Source organism: Episyrphus balteatus, chromosome 4 (genome assembly GCF_945859705.1).
Source record: "Episyrphus balteatus chromosome 4, idEpiBalt1.1, whole genome shotgun sequence".
Taxonomy (NCBI): domain Eukaryota; kingdom Metazoa; phylum Arthropoda; class Insecta; order Diptera; family Syrphidae; genus Episyrphus; species Episyrphus balteatus.
Genome location: NC_079137.1, coordinates 55,585,877 through 55,606,145, shown reverse-complemented (window position 1 = coordinate 55,606,145; position 20,269 = coordinate 55,585,877). Strand labels below are relative to the sequence as shown.

The window sequence follows — 20,269 nt, the reverse complement described above, 5'->3', positions numbered from 1 at the left end:
GGGCATAAATTATATACCGAACGATAGGAAATTTTATCTAGATGTGCAAAATGTATACTTTATTTATTTTTTTTTTTACCGAAATAGATAAAAAACATAAATTAAAATTGAGGAAAAAAACAAAAACAAAATGTGCTGAACCACGCCCTCTCCCTTCTGGAAGTGGAAACTTCTAAAAGCAATGACGGGAACCTTCGAAGACATTCTCGAATTTCGAATAAAATTAAGTTTTGCATATTCTTAGTAGTTAATAAAGTGATTTATATAGTGTGCTTATTTGAGCATAAATAAAAGTTACAATTGGCACTCGAATTTTGAGTGCGGGGTCGGCTAGTGCACTTAATAACTCCATTCGAATTTTGTCGAAAAAAAATTGAATTTTTTGATGAAAATATTTTTTTTAATGGAAAATCTTCAAAAATTGGGTACTTAACTCAAATTAGTTAAGCACTTAATTATTCAAGATAGTTAAAAAAATTTTTTTTTCGAAAATCACAGAAAAAAAATTATTTTTGTAAAAATTTTTTTTTATGAATTTTTGTTTATCACCTAAATATTATACCAAACCCGAATTTTTTACTAACAGTTTAAGGCATTTTCTGGTAATTGCTCTGCTAACTAAGTTTTAAGTTTTTCCAAAAGTAGGGGAGCACTTGATATAATTTTGGGGTACTTGCTCTGCTTACTTGAGGGACATGTTTTAATGTAGAGATTTAGAATTACAGAATTTTTAAAAGCAGAATATTGGATTTGCAGAATTTTGAAAAACAGAATTTTGGATTTACAGAATTTTGAAATACAGAAAAATAGAAAAACAGAATAATGGAATACAGAATTATGTTCATCCAGAATTTTTTCTTCAGATACAGAATTTTGGTCACACAGAATTTTGGAATACAGAATAACGACCCGTTCCCAAAATAATTCAAAGAAAAACGCCGCTATATTTATTTGAAAAGTTACAGTTTTCCCAATCTGCCCGAACTCTGAATCTTATGACACCTTTATGCACTTATTTGAACTCTTCTAGACTATTTTATGTATATACCAGCAAACTCTGGAACTCCTTGCCAGTAAATTTAAAACAAATAGTAGGAATCTTACAGTTTAAAAAAGCAATATTTAACTATTTTAATTCATCAAACATGCAAACAGTAAATTGAAAATAAAATATATAGTCTTAGGGCCAATTTTTCAATAGTCAGATAAACCTCAGTTAGAGCTTATTTCTAGGAATAAAAGTTTTTTTTATATTGACATTTGGCAGTTTTTATTCTTCTGATAGTCTAACTGACGATTGAAAAATCAGGGCTTAGTCTAATAATTTCTTCTTACCTAAAATTAAAATCATTTTGTAAATATTATCTAACTTTTTTATTTTTTTGTTTTTGTTAAAATATTGTATGTACTATTATTGTTACTTATCTAAATTAAATTAACTTGTACTTGCAAGTCCTGTCTTAAGGTACTATAAAAGACTCAGTCTTATTTGTACACCAATATGAAATAAATTGAAATTGAAACACTTTTTAAGGATTTTCTCAATATTGCAACTTAAAAGTATATTTTAAATGCAAAATGCTGATGCTTTGTCATTTTTATGAAGACCATAACCTTGAATATTCGAGTTGTTTTTTGAATTTTTTGTTCAATACCTTGTTAGTTTGAATCACATGAAAACTCTTAAAAAAGTCTCGTTAGTGTTGGTTTAAAAAGCTTATATTAAGAGTTCTATTGGTCGGATATACAATATTAATGTCTTCAGGCTCAGGGAAAATGACAGAGCATAATATTTTATATACCTATTCAAAATCAATACATTATTCACTTTGTCCTTTTCACATTGCACAATGCATTAACACTTCGAATATTGCAATATCTTACATTCTTATTGCTTTGCAGCAAAACGTCCATAGTAAAAATTATTCCTAAGTTGTAGTTCTTTAATTTGATACCAATTTCATTAATGGCCGCCCATAATGCCCATTCTCCTTTAAGTATTGAAATTTTCATCTTCCTTCTATTTATAATTCTCATTCATTCTCTTTTATCACCTTTTGTTAATAAAATTTTAATATGAATAGAAACATTCAAGCTTAAAATTAACCATGAAGTCAATTGATTTCCCTTACTCTGTCATATTTTTTTTTTCTATGAGGACCACAAAAACACACAAAAGAATCTCTCTCTCATCCAACGCATAATTGAATAAATTTACACGAATTTCTTCACAATGTTGATAAAATTCTATAAGGATATTAGCTTAACTTACTCATAATGACAAGCCATATAAATGCGTTTGACTTTTTAAAAGCAAGCACCACCTACTTCATAAATATAATTGTGTGTCCTCTCAAGAAAAGGTGCTTGCTCAATTTTTTTTTTTCTTTTCTTTTTGAAGGGCACGCGATAGTCAATCAATATATGTCTGAAAAATATATATAAATTTTTCTATTGAGACATTCAATAAGCTTTCTTTTGAAATAGAATAATGAAGATATTACAGTAGCACCAATGGCGACTAATTTCTAACTTATTTTTTTCGGAATTATTTCGAGAAATGATTAAAAGTTACCGTTCAATATTCTAATCAGAAGGTGTTGAAATTTTATGAATTTTTGTCACAATTTCAAAGAACTTGCACCACTGTATGAGACGTGTGGTGTATCAGCATTTTGCACATTAATATGATAATAATAATTATTACTTTTTTTCGTTTTATTTTGAAAAAAAATTATTTATTTTTGGCAAGATATAAAGATTGTCCCATATTTTAATGTGCTTAATATAAACAATAAAAATTTTTAAAGGCTTCCTGTTTAAAAATAAATTTACGAACTTGTTTGAGTAAAAATACATTTTTTGTATAAGAATGAATTATTGTAGATTTTACTGTATGTTGTTACTTAAGAGATTCTTAAAGAGAATTGTTATTTGAGGATTAATTTAACTAGTTTTGACTTTTTCGATTAAATATGTTTAAAATAAATTTTTTAAACGTCAGAAACAATAGTTACATAGATTTTTTTAAACATTTTTCAAATCATTAGTCAACTTGAGATTTCAAGTTCTAGAATAAAAGTTAATTTGATTGGCAAAAACAATTCCAAATCCGATAAAGATCTTTAACTGTCAAGTCAATTTGATAATTAAATTTTATTTATTTGAAAAGATCGAACGAAAGTCGCCTCTTAAATGACAAAATTAATTGACTTAATTGAATACAACTCGCAAATCGAATTCATAAATGTCATGAAAAAAAAATAAAACTTTTTCAGATCTTATCATACACGATGAACCTTAATAGCATTGAAGTTAATGCTCATTCAATTATAATGATTAGTTATTGATCTTGAAGTCATATATATAAGATAGATATCAAATAAAGAGGTTAAAACAAAGAACTTTCTTGTTATATTGTGGCTAATTAAGATATATTATACACAGTATATAGTAGGTACTTACTACAGCTGGGCACACCTTTGATCTACTCTTAAAGAGAAAAACAATATTGTCATGAGTCAGTTTAAAAGAAAACCACATTCTTGTTTGTTCGTTTTTTTTTTCGTAAAGGTTATAAGAAGCTTTAAACGTTGTTTATAATATTATTTACTTATAGAATGCAGATGAATTTACCTATATCTATTTGTGGTTTGGTAAAATAAAAAACATGATGGTATAATAACTGAAAGACCACGCTGACATTTGAAAAAGTAAGAGATCGAATATCAAAGTTAGTTAATGTAACAATGTAGAATCTTCGGATAGTATTTTTTTGTTTACTATTTGTCTTGCGGAGCAAATAAACATATTTCTTTCTTTTTTGTTTTAATTTACTGAGAGACGGTTTTTAGTTCAAAAGTAAATTAAGAGTTAATCACAATTAGATAATAAGTAAGTGAAGTGCATATTCTAAAAGAAAATAGCCCAACTTACATCTTAACTTCTTTAAAGTATTACAGAAGCTTCATTTAAGCTTTAGTAAGACTTCGGTAAGGTTTCTCTGCATGGGAAACACAGAATGGTATACAAGTAATATTCGTTATAACAATGTATTATGATGTCTAAATGAATCTTAAAAAGAAGCTTTACCGAAACTGTGACTTTTGAAAGTGGAAAAATTAAACGATGATTTTCTTATGATTTTCTTATCTTATAAATTCATATTTAACATTTTATTTGTTGTCTATAAAGCTGTGTACTACGAAAATGTTGAAGAATGTTACACTTTTTTCAAAGTTTTCGCAACAACTTTATAGAAGGTGTTTACGAAGTTATGACTTCTATAAGAAAAAAAAGTTATGAGAATATTTTCTCAATAACAATTTTTTCCTTATTCCGTGACCTTTCTTTATAAAATAAATGTTATCATCTACGAAAACCAATACCAAGAAATCAAGCCAGAGATATAAGAAAGATAAGTATAAAATTTAAATATGTATAATAGCAATTTTTAGAATTATTTTTCTTAGAGTCATGATTAGGAAGATAGTAAGCACAATCGAAATAGAAAAATTGAAACCAAAACAAGAATTATAGCCAACGTAAAAGATAACATTTATTTTCTCAATAACTTTATAGAAGTTGTTTAAGAAGTTATATTTTCCATAAGCAAAAAAGATCTAACAAAATCTCTTAAGACCATTTACAGAAGTTGTAGGGTTGAGATTTAGATTTTTCGATAGCCTCTTCTATCAAATTGTTCTTTTCCTTTAGCTTCAGTGTTTTCAAAGAATTTGTTCCTTATTTAATCACAAATCGCAAACACTTTCACAGTTTTAGTTTTATCCCGAATGGACAATCACACCATAAGAATTGCCTACAAAATTAAAAACTTTTTATGCTTTTATGTACTTTATTAATTTTTTTTTCGAAACACATATTGTTCTAATTACAAAGATAATAAAACTTTTCAGCCCTTGCTAATGTCTTTCTTTTTAGTTCTTGAGGCACAAAAAACATTTTACCAAAATGGAAAAATCTTATTTCTTGTTTAATCAAACTAAAGTTTTTTTTTGTTTTTGCTTGAAGCAAAAATTTTAACAATATGTCGAAAAAGGCCCAAGATAAAAGTAATTTAAAAGTTTCTGAAATGTTGTTTAAAAGTATAACTTGCTTGTTCGTTAAATGGAAGATGTAAATCATGTATGTCTGTAACCCAACTTCCTTTGATGCATAATTTCAAAGAGACTACACAAGTTAATTTCAAAGTTTCGTTTTTTTCATTCTCGTTTTATGTACAGTTAATTCCCCTTTGGTGAAAAAGAATTTTCAAAATTAAAATTACACACATTTGAATTTAGGATAAATATTTTTTACTATATTAGGTAATATTTTAAATTTATTGTTGCTTTACTGGTTGTCATAAGAATAAACATTTACACATGCAATGACTTTGGTTCAGGAATTTTTAAATTTCGTTTTATTCAACATAATCGAAAAATCATTTCGGGAACGTTTCCATTGTACAAATACAAATAATGGCCAAAGAACCTAGTGAAATCAGTTCAATATTCTCAAAAAGTACAACTTGCTTTGTCATTTGACGAAATGAAATATGAAACATTAAAAATAATTAATCTTTTTTATGTTTACTGATAGATTAAGCAAACAAAAATTTTACTATTACCAAAAATAAACTGCTACTAACTTTTTTTTTAACATGCCACCCCGCCAAAGGCTCTTAAGTTTCAAAAATAAAAACAAACCATTCCATCAATGAAGTTTTAAATCAATTAAAAATATATATAACACTCGCGCATAAGTTCAAATCAATGCTTTGCCAAACTAGCAATTAAAATTCCATTAATCAAGAATTCAAGATAGCAAAATAAAAAAACGAAAAAAAAAAACACTTCATTCTCTTAATCATAAAGACAAATTAAAATAAAAAAAAAAAAAACACAAACAATTGAAATCAAGAAAATTAGAAACCATTTGTCTAATCTACAGAAACATAAAAAAAGGTATTTTAAAAAAAAAAGTTTAAATGAAGATAGATCACAAGATTTAGGTTTAAGAAACAAAAAAATTAAAATTGGTCTTCATATCATAGCGCAATATTTCTTTTCATTAATATAATTCATTTTTAATTCAATTTGCATGCATGACTTTGCTGAATTAAAGAAATAGATTTATTTTTTTGGTTTAAAAAAAAGAAAAAAAAAAACTGTACGTTTAGGAAATGTTAATTAATACGAATTTGATTTTATTCCGGTTTGATATGTTTGAAGTGTAGAGATTTAGAATTTTTTAGATAAGATTTGAACTGGTCTTTCTATTTAAAGAAATTTGTTTGTATATAGGCTAATATAAGAATTACCATAATTTATATTGTTTTTAGAAATATTCTTGTTTTGGATTAAATAAGATCTGAAAAGTGACTCATTTTTTAAATAAATAAATAAAATAAATTTATATAAAAGCCGGATGCAAATTTAAATATATGTGTTATTTAATTTTATGAATATATTTGTATTTGAATAAGTCCTCTATATTTTGTTTTGTGTAATGAATGTTTTAGTTAGAAAAAGTAACACAACCGTCATTTTGAAAGTTTAAGTTAAAGTTTTGAAAAATAAATCAGTAACATATTTTAATTTCATATTTTTAAAGGAATAATTGAAATTAAAAAAAACACACTGTCTCGAAACCATTTAAAACATCTTCCATTTTGTTGGTTTTGGGTTTTTAAAATAAAAAAATAAATATTTTATACTTGGTGTATTAAATATTGGGGTTCTTGCTAAACTTTTTCTAAATGTTAATCTTAAGAAAAATTTTGTTAACATCAAGAAAAAAATTTCATAAAATGAGGAGTTTTTGAGTAAAAAATGATAAAATATTAACACCAAGTTTTCAAAGCAAGCATTACTTTAAGGACATTAGATGCAACTATTTTTCTGGTGGACGCGCATTTTTGTCCAAAATTGAAATAATTTGCTTAAAAAAAATTCAAGCCAATTATTATGCTGTTAACTCAGATTCTGATCGAAATTAATTGAATTAATTGAACGAAAATTTGAGTAAAATGGCTAAATTAGTTTGGATATTTCATTAATGTTAAATTTCGAAATATATTTGAATTTCACATATCGCATAGGGCAGACACCAAATTTCATTTTACTTTAGCAAAAAAATAATATAAATTGTAACCGATATTGCAATTTTATTAGTTTTTTTTTTTTTAAGAAATTGATTTGACTTATGTACATATTTTTCAAAACAAAAAAAAAACTTACCTAAATTCTTAGGGAAAATTTTCTTGCCTAACTTTGCAGTCATCTTTAAAATAAAATTGGTATACATTTTTTTGACATTTGACCATCAAAGACCGAAAAATTACCTAAATATTTAGTCCCTAACGTTTCTGAAACTGCCCAATTTATTGTGTTAATAGTAGGTGCTTAAGTACATATTTTAAATTAAAAGTTAATGAGTTTGTTTTTAAATATATTTTATATAAACATACATATTTGCATTTTTGAAGAAATTCCCGGCTTTAAATTTAAAAAGTAGATTGAATAGATTTTCTAACGTCACACCCGTAACATCCAATTTTTAGGACATTGTGACGTTAGAAGACAGTTTAACAAAGCGTTATTTTTAACTAATTGGGTGTTGAAAATATTATTTACACAAATCAGGAAAAAAAAAATAAGTAACTGTGTCACACCCGTAACACTTGAGTTACCTTTAAAACTTTTACCTTTAAAAAAAATTAATTAATTTTTTTTTAAGGAAAAGTGGTAAGTAAATTGATTTTACTTATTATTACTGCCTTCCCGACTAACAAATTAGCTTCAATAAAGCTTTACAGGTGGTAATATAGCTCCAGTAAAGCTTTACAGAAGGTATATTGTTTGTTGGGCTTTGCCTCTTAAGAAATTGATTAAAGAAGAGAGCTTTTAAGCTAACATCGGTATATGAATTCACTTTGACAGATTCAGCAAGCTTCCTCATGTTGTTTGCTTGGGCGGTGGTGTTTACACTTGAACTCAAAAACAATATGTCAAAAATGTGCCCACAGATTTTAAACGGTATTCAAAAATCTTTCTTCACTATAGACTACCTCTTTTTCAAAATGAAGTGCGAGTTAGAAAGTACGTCAAAATATGTCGGAAGAATGAGTCCAAAACAATGAACATTGTATTGAAAGCCTTCTATTCGATGTTGGTTGAAGAATGTCAATTCAAAACTTTCATTGCTCCACTGACGCCATTAATTCACTTCTATACTTAGTATTCAACTGTCAGATAGGTTCCATGAGAGTAAATTGATCCCGAATTTATAATCCCCGAAGCAATCTTGACATAACTGTCAACTAATGTTGACAGCTATTAGAAATAATATCTTACTTTGAAGAAGTTGTCAGAAAATATGTTTTAATAACTGTTTTAGATCATAAAAGCAATATAGATCAGATCATATTACTATTCACGGGTCGTTTGAACGCGACACTACTCGAAGTGTCTTGCACTCCATATGTTTTGATGCAGAAATGTTCCTTGGGGTTTAAATAGTAAGAAAAAAGCTTTTTTAAAATTTTCTATCGAGCTATTCGTTTTTTATGAGCTTAATAAGTTATGAAAAAACGTACTTTTACGTACTTTTTCACACGTTTTTGTTAATAACTCTGTTAATAATAATGGTAGAAACTCAAATAATAGCTCTATTTTTAGAAAAAATATCGTTCTTTTTAACGGCATTTCAATCAAATTAGTGGCATTTTTAGATCTTCAGATATTCGAATCTAAATCCGTTCATTTTTTCTGTCCAATTCGATTTCTCTAATCAAAAAGTTTTTTTTTTATAGAAGTCAGGGTATACTTTTCTAATGGTTTTTCGTATGCTGAACTCAAATCCAAAGTCAAAAAAATTCCATCACATCAAGTTTTTGAGATATTACCGTTAGAAAATCAAAAATACCCTTTTTTAACAGTTTTTGAGGTTATGTCATCTTGCGTGATAATCATCATATAATAAAACGGCAAACACTTATTTTGTGGTACAAAATACGAGGCCCACAAAAACCCAAGGGGCATAAATTATATACCGAACGATAGGAAATTTTATCTAGATGTGCAGAATGTATACTTTATTTATTTTTTTTTTACCGAAATAGATAAAAACAATAAATTAAAATTGAGGAAAAAAACAAAAACAAATGTGCTGAACCACGCCCTCTCCCTTCTGGAAGTGGAAACTTCTAAAAGCAAAGACGAGAACCTTCGAAGACATTCTCGAATTTCGAATAAAATCAAGTGTTGCATATTTTAAGTAGTAAATTAAGTGATTTATATAGTGTGCTTATTTGAGCATAAATAAAAGTTACAATTGGCACTCGAATTTTGAGTGCGGGGTCGGCTAGTTTTTTATAATTACATTTGTAGCGGTTTCTTAAAGAACTAAGTTTTTTCTTTTAAAATCCGTTTAAATCATTTCGATATCGCTTTTCTTCTCCGAGAAATCCTAAAATCTATTCAACATGTTTGGTGAATATTCTCTATGAAAAAAAATCTTATGTTCGTTTGGGTTTCATGGCAAATCGCAAAAAATGTTTGCATTCCTGTAAGTTTTTTGGTAAGGTTTATGGGTAAGAAAATTTTTGACTAACCAAAAAACTTAAAGGAATGCAAAAATTTTTTGCGATTTGCCATGAAACCCAAACGAACTAAGATTTTTTTCATAGAGAATAATCACCAAACATGTTGAATAGATTTTAAGATTTCTCGGGGAAGAAAAGCGATATCGAAATGATTTAAACGGATTTTAAAAGAAAAAACTTAGTTCTTTAAGAAACCGCTACAAATGTAATTATAAAAAATTATCACGCAAGATGACATAACCTCAAAAACTGTTAAAAAAGGGTATTTTTGATTTTCTAACGGTAATATCTCAAAAACTTGATGTGATGGAATTTTTTTGACTTTGGATTTGAGTTCAGCATACGAAAAACCATTAGAAAAGTATACCCTGACTTCTATAAAAAAAAACTTTTTGATTAGAGAAATCGAATTGGACAGAAAAAATGAACGGATTTAGATTCGAATATCTGAAGATCTAAAAATGCCACTAATTTGATTGAAATGCCGTTAAAAAGAGGGATATTTTTTCTAAAAATAGAGCCATTATTTGAGTTTCTACCATTATTATTAACAGAGTTATTAACAAAAACGTGTGAAAAAGTACGTAAAAGTACGTTTTTTCATAACTTATTAAGCTCATAAAAAACGAATAGCTCGATAGAAAATTTTAAAAAAGCTTTTTTCTTACTATTTAGACCCCAAGGAACATTTCTGCATCAAAACATATGGAGTGCAAGACACTTCGAGTAGTGTCGCGTTCAAACGACCCGTGTATTCTCTTATTTCAAAAGTTTTATTTAACTGTCATTCAATGTTAAGTTATTTATATTTTTTTTTTTGCATAGATTCCATCACAAACCCGGAAAAGTATCTCATTACTTACTTAATCTTAAATCCACACAGAAGGTATTAAGTATGTAATTACAAAACCACACACAGTTTAAAAAAAAAAAAAACAACATATGCTCAACATAAATAAAAACAATTATTATCAACAAATCTTACCTAAACGAAAAGTTTTGTTTGCATTAAAACCAAAAAAAAAGAAACAAAAATAAAAAAAAAAAACACTGTTCGTAGTTTTATTTCAAGAACACCAAACAAGTGTATAAAAACGTACAACACACGTGTGAATGAGTCTATTTTTAGACTAAAACAAAATGTCGTGTAGTCTCTGTCAAAGTTTCAATATTTATTAGTTTAGTTTTTTTAAGTTGAGACCGAAAAAAAACAGAGACACTATTTATCTGTTTATATGTGTTGACTTGTTGAATCCACAAGTTCAACAAACTCGTCAAAATAAAAAAATATAAAGAGAGATAGTCGATATAGAAAAACTTTTAAAGTTCTGCCTGTAAACAGTGCCGGATTAACCATGTCATGGGCCCCTAGGCAAAATAATTCTTGGGCCCTTCTCCGATGCTTTTTCAATATCATAAGCTATTTTTAAGTTAGGTTAGAAATGTGTGCAGGTAACTTACTAGAGACTAATCAGATATAATCTGGTGTCCTATCATGTCATTTTATAAATGTAAACTAAAAGTTTTGAAATAACTATAATAAATATTGCAGTGTTACCTCAACAAAAAAATTTTAGCAACTTGATGGTTCACAGATAATTTTTATTAACTATAAGTTATTAGAAAATATCTTAGACTCAAAAGGTATAAGTAGGTATACCTATGCCGACTTTTCAGGAGTCGATTTTAGCCACATGATATGTCTCACGGCTAAAGTCGACTAGGACTCTAGTATGGGGATTGTCACTTTAGTCGCGTACGGCTTACGTTCACACGACTCGACTGACGCCGAAAAGCTTCGCTGCACGGCGAAAATCGACTCTTTATAAGTCGGCATTACGGTTTCATTATAAAACTGGAAAGAGAAATCATACGAAAAAGCTTCAATTTTGATTTTATTATTATAGCCAAGGAAAATTACTCAAAATATGGGCATGAAATCACATTTTTCAAAATTTTTTTCATGGAATGTGTTTCGCTGGTTGTCCTTATCATAAAAATTAATTTGTTTGGCTGACAGGAGGTCGGGAGCAGCCGCCATCTTGGAAAAGAGATTGGTATCGTTTTTATTGAATAGCTCCATTGTTGTTCAAATAAACAAAAAATGACAAAGGTAAGATTTATTAAATATAAAATTATCCTAAAAAATGATATACAAACCAATTACGTGAGTTGATTAAATAAAATTTTATAATTTTCATACTACCCCAACAAACTTCGTCAGATATATGAAAAAATTCCATTTTGCTCCTACCTTGCGAGACAAACCCGCACCTTGACCAACTATAAAATTTTATTTAATTAACTCACGGAATTGGTTTTTATATTATTTTTTAGATAATTTTATTGTTAATAAATCTTACCTTTGTCATTTTTTGTTAAAATTAACAACAATATAGCTATTTAATATAAACGATACCAATTTCTTTTCCAAAATCTTCGTGTAGAAGCAGACGTTAGAAATCATCAAACTTCTGTAGATTCTTAAGCTACAATACAAGTTGGGAACGTTTATTGGACAATTTTATCTAATATTATTTTGAGTAACTTCTCTGCATGCACAATCTCAGATTTTTCTGACATATCCTCTGAATGCAACATGAAGAGCTTGAATGGCACCATCTCGTTGCTAAACTCTGGTTCGATGTCGTTGGAAAATATTCGAATAGACCAGTAGGTAATAATAATGTTTTTTTTAAGAAGAGATTTACAGTTTAAATATTAAGGGTGAAGCACATGGGAAGAAGTAGTTTTTCTTTAATTTGTTGTATAAATATGATGAATTTTGATTTTAAATGTTGTAAAAAGAACTTTTGGTATTTAAACGTGGTATATTTTGAGCTGACTGTTTTCCTATTTTCTGGGTTGATTTTCCATTTTTTCCTAATCAAAAATACCGAAAAAATACAAATGTAATGCTGTTTTTTATTGAAGGTCCAACTCCAAGAAATTTTTGTTGTTTCGTAGTCAGGGCGAGGGGCCCCTAGCTGAAGTGGGGCCCCTAGGCAGCTGCCTAGTTTGCCTTGAGGCTAATCCGGCACTGCCTGTAAAAATTTGAATAAAACAAATTAAGTTTGTTTGAGTAGTATTTTCAACTTTGACATTGACAGCCACTGTCATTGCGTTGTTGTTACCTTCAAACCGTTATTTTGTATTATTTTGACAGAAGTGTTTAAATATTCGCTCTTTCTGTCTCTTTTTCACTTTTAAATTATTGAGTGATCGTTCAAATTATATGCAAATGAATTTATAGCTCGCACTTAAGTTGGACAAAACAACAAAAATATTTATCTAATAGATATACCTACACACATGTCAACACACAAAACAATAATTTGTAATTAAATGGAGGCGCGTCAGTCATTTCACAAATACACATACAAATTTCGATGCAACATTCAAAATGATGATCGTCATTTCTATACTACACACGCGAAGTAATACAAACGAAAATAGCAAAAACGACAATTTTTTGATCATTTAAGAGGTCGAAAAAAAAAAAACAAAAACATCATTGTCATCACTTATACCGACACAATCTTTAAAAACAAACGTCAAACTATACTAAAGAGAGACGACTGTAAATGTGGCGGCTGGCAGTGGCAGCGACATCGGTGGCGGCGCTACGTAGAACCATTATGTAGCTTTAGCTTGCTTTATGATGACAGAAAACAACAACGTCGTAAAAAAAAACTATAACAATGGCGACATAGTGATCAAACGGCGAACTTACTGTGAAAGACCCCAAAAACGGATCGCACCTCACAGCTAAGTAGTTCTCTCTGCTCTACTCTGCTCAGCATACGGATGACTGACAGTGGGCTAGTTTGTGTTGCAAAGTTACAGTGAAAATTGGTATTTAGACGTTTAGAGAGATAATTTAAACAGACAAAAATGTCTCAGTCTTCATCTAAATCTATAAGCTCTTATCGAATTTAATCGAGTTTTACATTAACACTACTAGCATTTAAGAAGTTTTAACTTCTTAATAAAATTTTCTGCTGAGAAAATTTTTATAGAATCCTTATGGAAACTATAGAAGCCTTATAGAAGCTATATTTCACTTTTTCTACTGTAAGCTAAGTTTACTTTAACTTCTTTTAACACTTTTTACATATTTTAAAGAAGCTATTTACGACGGTATAACTTCTATCTGCAAGAAAAGCTTTAAAGAAGCATTATGGAAGCTTTAATTATAAAAGGTTACCTAACTTATGATATATTACGTTTTCAATTGTAAACAAATAACCAATTTTAAAGAAGCTATTTACGACGGTATTACTTCTATATGAAATTGTCTTCTAAGAAAGGCTTTTTAGAAGCCTTATGGAAGCTATAGCTCATGTTTTTCACTTTTTATATTGTTAAGGAAGTTCACTTAAAATTTTTGCAACACTTCTAAGCTTAGAAATAGAAGTTAAAGAAGCATATGGGAGGCCTTATAGAAGCTGTAACTTATGATATTCCACTTTTTCTATTGTAAACTAAGTTCATTTTAGCAAGTGAAATGAAATTTTCTTCTGATGAAACCTTTATAGAAGCCTTATGAAAGTTTTAGAAGCTATATCACTTTTTCTATTGTAAACAAAGTTTACTTTAACGTCTTGCAACACTTCTAAACAATATAAAAGAAGTTATTTACGATGTTATAACTTCAATATAACCTCAAAATATAAAAAAAAAACTTCAGAGAATACCTTATAGAAGCTTAATCGAAGGAGAAATGTTTTAAAGAAAACCTTATGGAAGCTTTATAGAAGCTGCTATGATGTTTCTATTGCAAAAGAAGGAATGTGATGTGAATGTGGCATATGGGATACAACTGCAGATTTGACGTTTATGAATGACATGATCGTTTTTTGAATTTGTCCCAAATTATGTCCCACTGTGTGTCTTACAAGAGGTAAGCAGCAAAATATTCGTTGACATCAGTGTGTTACAGTTTCACGAAAATGAATGAGTGTGTGTTTAAGTTCTATTGCTAGATATCTTAAAAGTCGCTTCCGCTGAGATTTCACGTCTTTACGTCGTCGTCGTTGTCGTATTCCTTATTGAGTGAGTGTGAGTTCAGCAAATTAAATGAAAACAACGTGAAATAATGAAAAAAAAAAAACGCCATCATGATACACAAACAAAAATAAGAACAAACTTGTAGGTTTTTAAAAAACTAAGCACGTTCACAATATAATAATTCCACTCTTCTGCTGAATTGTATTGTACTGTGTATATATTGAGGAATACTTTGTTTGTATATGGTATAGGCGGCAGCACTAGCGCAAGCCATTCCCGCGCTCGCTCAATTCCGAACCGATCTGATCCGCGCGATCGTCGCACTGTTACGACGCGCCGCCGCCGTATTTGTTTGCATATGGCGCGGTGATCTATTTTTAGATCGAAGTATTTTTAAATGGCCTTGAAGTAATTGTGCGCCTCTGGTGGGTGATTTCAGAATATAAATTTGTAAGCTATGGAGTGGCGACAACAAAAAAAACTAACTATACTACTCTCTACCTACTTGTGAGATGTGATGGTGGTTCTGTTGGTTTTGTGTTGTGCGGTGGTTGGCTGGAATTGACAGCGCTGGCTGGCTTTGGCTGGACGGATGGATGGCTGGTTTGGTTTTGTTGTTTTTTTTTTTTTGTTTTTATTGTGCTGGCCAAATGGAGAATGACATTGTTCGATGCAGCCAGCCCAGCAGCATCTATCGATTGTATTTATTCGTTTATTTGGTTCAGAAACACATATATTTTATATGTATACAATAGAGATTATGGGTGTTTAGATTAAGGAAACTAGAAATTGATATTTTGCAAAATATATTAAAAATTATTTGGTATTTTTTAACAGAAAAAATGAAGAAAAGCAATGAAAACTTACAAAAATTGCGGAAAATATCTTTTGAGACACTTTGGTTCTCATGCAATAATATGAGTTTAAGCTCTTTGATTACTTTTTTGAATATTTTCTTTGAGATCGATCTAAATAAAATACTCTAAAATGTTAGTAAAAAGTTTGATTTCATATTTTTCCAGTTATAGCCCTTATTTCTTATATTTTTGGCAAGGTAATGAGAATGACTTAGCGTGGCACATTGATGAACGAAAATTAAAAACTCAACATAAAAAGCATTAATTAAATTAATTAAATTTTATATAAATTCTTCAGTTTATAAAAAATTTGATCACTTCCGTCATTTAATTGATTTAGGTTTTACATGAATTTGTGAGTAAAAACTAAAGTACAATTTTGTTACTTATGGGTTTCGAGCTCCACATGTAAAATTAGTACCAAAGAATAACATAATTTTGACAATCACTAAAGAGTCAACCAAAGACAATAAATTTGAATTGATTTGTGGTTTAACTATACACTATAACGGGTCACTGTGGTGTATGTGTAACTTTTTTTTTTACTGAGAAGTCTTAGATTTTAATGAAAATTGTGCTATTATTGTGGAAATAATCACACGAGTTAAACATTTTAAATGGTGTAACTAGACATTCAAAAGATGCTGCATATATGATGTAGTACTAAAAGACCAACTCAGTATGTATAAAAAAAAGTAATTTCCGCTAAGAAAATGCGAAATCTGCCTCAGATAAAGATATTTAACTTTCGATTTTTTGTTCGTTTAGGGTTAAAAAATTTTGATATTTTCGTTTCAATTGGATACTTTAAAAAATAAAAATAAAATATTATAATCAGTTTCATTACTATAGAAAACTTCTTAATACATCACTAAAGGCAACCTATTAAACGTATTTCAATCAAATTAAGTACAATGTCTCTATAAATTTATAAACTCTACGAGAAAGACATCAATTGTTTTTAGTATCCGTGCAATAAATATAAGGAATTCAAACTTAAACCCTCTACCTGAGATAAGGGAATGAGCAATATGTTCGTTGTTTTTTTTGTTTCAACAATCTTATGTATAATTCGTACAATCAAAAACACTGTGATAATTTATCTATTACTGATTACGCAATACATATATGTACGAAAGGTTTAAAAAGTAATTGTTCATCTGACAATATTGCGTAGGAGTAAAAAAAAAAACAAAAACTGTCAAATTAAACGAAATCCATCAAAAAGTGTGTTGCTTATGAAATTTCTTTCCAAGAAACCATTTCATTTTAAATGTATGAATGAAAGCTCATCATACATAATATAAATTTGTTCTTAGTTCAAAAGAATCAGGTTATCACTTGTTTCTTATTTGAAAATTAAAAAATCTCTCATGAATTTTATAGGTTTTAAAATTTGCATATTTTTTTTCGCAAGATTTAGGTATAACTGAGTTGTTAAGCGAAGTTGTCTGCCTAGACACAAATGTAAAAATTTAAAACACGTATCAGTGCAGAAATCTACAATGGGCAATTTATCAAGAAAACTTAAAATTATAAATATTCCAAAAATGGTTTATATGTAACAAATGCATAAAAATTACTCTCACTTTTTTCCAGTAAGTTGGATTGTTCTAGTTTTGAGTTCATTGGATCAGTCATTAAGAGATAATTTAAGTTAATATGTCATAACTTTACAGTCAGAAAAAAACAAAAAACAATTTTGTTTATTTTTTAAAGATCCAACTTCAACTTCAGCTTCATCTTTATTTTAAAGAAGTTTGGTGCACAATATCATTGAAACTTTCTACATTTGGCCTATTTAAAAACACTTTTTAGCTGGGTGAGGAAATTCGAGAAAATTGTCTTAGTATAATTGTAGTTTGTGTCAATAGGGGAAGACAATACAACAATGAACTATTCAAATATCGTGTCCTTATTCAAAAGGAATTAAACGTTTTGAAAGACATGAAGCAATTGAACATCAAAGTTTCAGCCCATAAAGTCTTTAATACCAAGCCCACTGGCTGGTACAAGCAACAAACGAAGACCACATCTATAACATAAACCGGATGGTTTAATAGGGTTCAAAATTAAAGAGAGCTGGCTGAAGTTCGTGATCGAATCGAAAGGAAGAATCTATTCGAAGTGTCTTTAACCAAAAGTGGCATTAACCATCAAAACTGTACACGGATAAAATATACAGGATTCTGTCGTCCTAAATTAAGCGGACAAATCTTCTTAATTCTTTGAATGTGCTCATTTAAATTCTCTTATTTTTTACTTGGAGACATTTTAAATAAAAAATAAAACAAATGGCAGCCACTCGGAATCGATCCTAAAACTAATATCTTCTAAACGGTTAAAGCAACAAATTTGAGGCCAAGGACTTTTTTGTAGAATATTTTTTTGTGGAGCAATCTGTTTCCTTCAAGAATATGTCATGCGCGTTTGATTATTATAATTTTTTAATTTGTTAAAAAATTAAGAACAAAAAACGAGTTTTTAAAGATTTTCTCGATTTTTGGACCACAAACATCTACTAAACGGTTAGATAATTGAAAAAAGTGTATGAAGCCTTTTTTATAGAGCGTTCAATTTTCTACAAGAAAATGTAAAAAAATTGGCTAAAAAGTCAATTAATAAAAAAATTGTTTTTTTTTTGCTAGAATCTTGATGTAAAAATGGAAAATTGAAAAGCGGAGGACCTTCCCATTAAGATAAAGAGCTCATATTTGGTGAGTATATTCTAGAGGTGTCTAGAAATCGAGTTTTCGAAGTACCAAATCAAAAAAACGAATTTACATTTTTTTTGACCCACCCTAATGTATATGCACATAGAATTAACACGGAATCTTTTCATTTTTAGTCGGTGTTTTTTTTTTTACGATGAAAATACTTATTAAAATGAAGAGAAGTTCACCTTAAATTTAACAGAATTCAATCGGATTCCACTTATTTAAAGTGGAATTCTAACCATTTTAAGAGGGTCGAATTTAAAGTGGCCGTTCTTGTCTTCTCTATCTAGGAAAAATGTTCAATACTAGAACATATAAATCATTTTCTTACTTAATAAATTGAAATATTTATGAGTTATGACGCAAATTATTTATTAATTTTTTCGTTTGCATAATGATGTAACACGTTTCAAACAACTAACCCTTCTAATATTTCATTAAAAATCCTTTTGAACATATGTATGTATGTCCTTATAAACTAAGTAGATAATCACACAAAAATTGACAAATAAAATTCTATGAAACATAATCTGCGAAGATACAGAAAAAGAATACTGCCATGTATTTTTTGATAACAATCCATCAGATGCGATTAAGTTAATGAGTGAGTCTGAGTAATCTTAATGTACATTTGTGGTATCTATTAATGGCTCTGATGTAAATCTGACTTTTTCTAGTTGAGATTCTTAAAAATATCCCAGCTTAATGTATCCTTAGAAGACATAACCATTTTCTCATTACCCCATAATCAAAGTGCTAAATTCCAAGAATCAATGTCCATTTTTTCTTTTTCAAATTACTATTATCATCCTTCTTTTACAATCATAGAGTTTCTATTATCTTATGTTCAATGGATATTTCCTCTTTTATATAATCCCGCATAAATTTTCCTATTATTTTCCACAAGTATTTCCTTAAATTCAATTGTAGGAAATAAAATTGTGAATGGAGGTCCCGTTGGTATCTAGTATCAAATGTGCATCCGTACTATTTTAAACTCTACAACATGACTTCTTTATATCTTTTCTTCCTGCAAAAGGATAATATTATCTCTTCAAATGAGTTTGTACTTAGTAACACTTTTGAACAAAAAATATAAAATGTCATGTTCGTCTTGCAATGGAAAATGAACGTTTACCATTTCCCAGGAAATGAGATGAAAAAAACTTTTTAATAGTTTTCATTCTCTAATATTAACTTTGATCCTTTTCTTCTGGTAGTAAAAATCCTACAGAAAAACACAAAGTTATTTCAGTACAGTTGTAAAATTTTCTTTTTTTTTTATTTTTATTTTGAATAAAACTTTGTCTAGGTATAAAGATAATAAAGTAAAAGCCACAACATACCTTGAAAATCAGCGTGAATGAAACTTCAATTCAGATGCAAAAACTTGTGCCAGATTGTGATTTACATTTATCCATATCTAAAAATAAAAAAAGAAAAATATATATAAGTCAATTATTTCATTCATTCATCTGTATAAATTGTTTTTGATATTATTCCTTCAATCATTCAGGAAATAATTTGATGGATTCTGAATGGAATTTCAATTTTTTCATGCGAACTAATTTAATTGTTTATAAAATATCATCAACATTTAATTTTTTTTTTAAATTTAATAACTGAATACAAATTTTTTTATTTAACACCTTCTCAGTAGTGATTTATTAATATTTATATTACAAAATGACTTTACATGTCGGTAATATTATGTATATTTTTTTTTTTTCAATAAAATTGAATGAATAAATAAATCATTTAAAAAAAAAAAATAAATAAATATAATTATATGCAAACAAAAGGCACGTTATATTTGAACATGGTTTATTTTTATTAAAATGGTTAAACGATCTATCAAATGTATATCATCAATTTAAAGTGCCTACTTATAATAATTGACATGTTGTCGATATGAAATAAATATAAAAGACTAAATTACACGAGAATTTAATATTGAAAGAAAAAATATAATGTGTATAAACAAATTGATTAATTCGAGGTAACTTCCATCAGTAGTACGTGTTTGGAATAATTTTTTGTCAGGTTCTATAAATATAAAAGAGAGAAAAAGTGATAAA

The 20,269-nt window shown here is 28.4% G+C and overlaps 1 protein-coding gene across 2 annotated transcripts in view; it reads right to left on the bottom strand.

The window, feature by feature from the left end:
- Positions 1 to 20,269, bottom strand: part of LOC129918246 (receptor-type guanylate cyclase Gyc76C-like) — a 126,746-nt gene that overhangs the window by 53,478 nt on the left and 52,999 nt on the right. For both annotated transcript variants that reach the window (XM_055998671.1, XM_055998672.1), the window contains exon 2: positions 19,538 to 19,614. The gene's annotated coding sequence lies outside the window, so the exon portion shown is untranslated. The remainder of the gene's footprint in view (positions 1 to 19,537; positions 19,615 to 20,269) is intronic.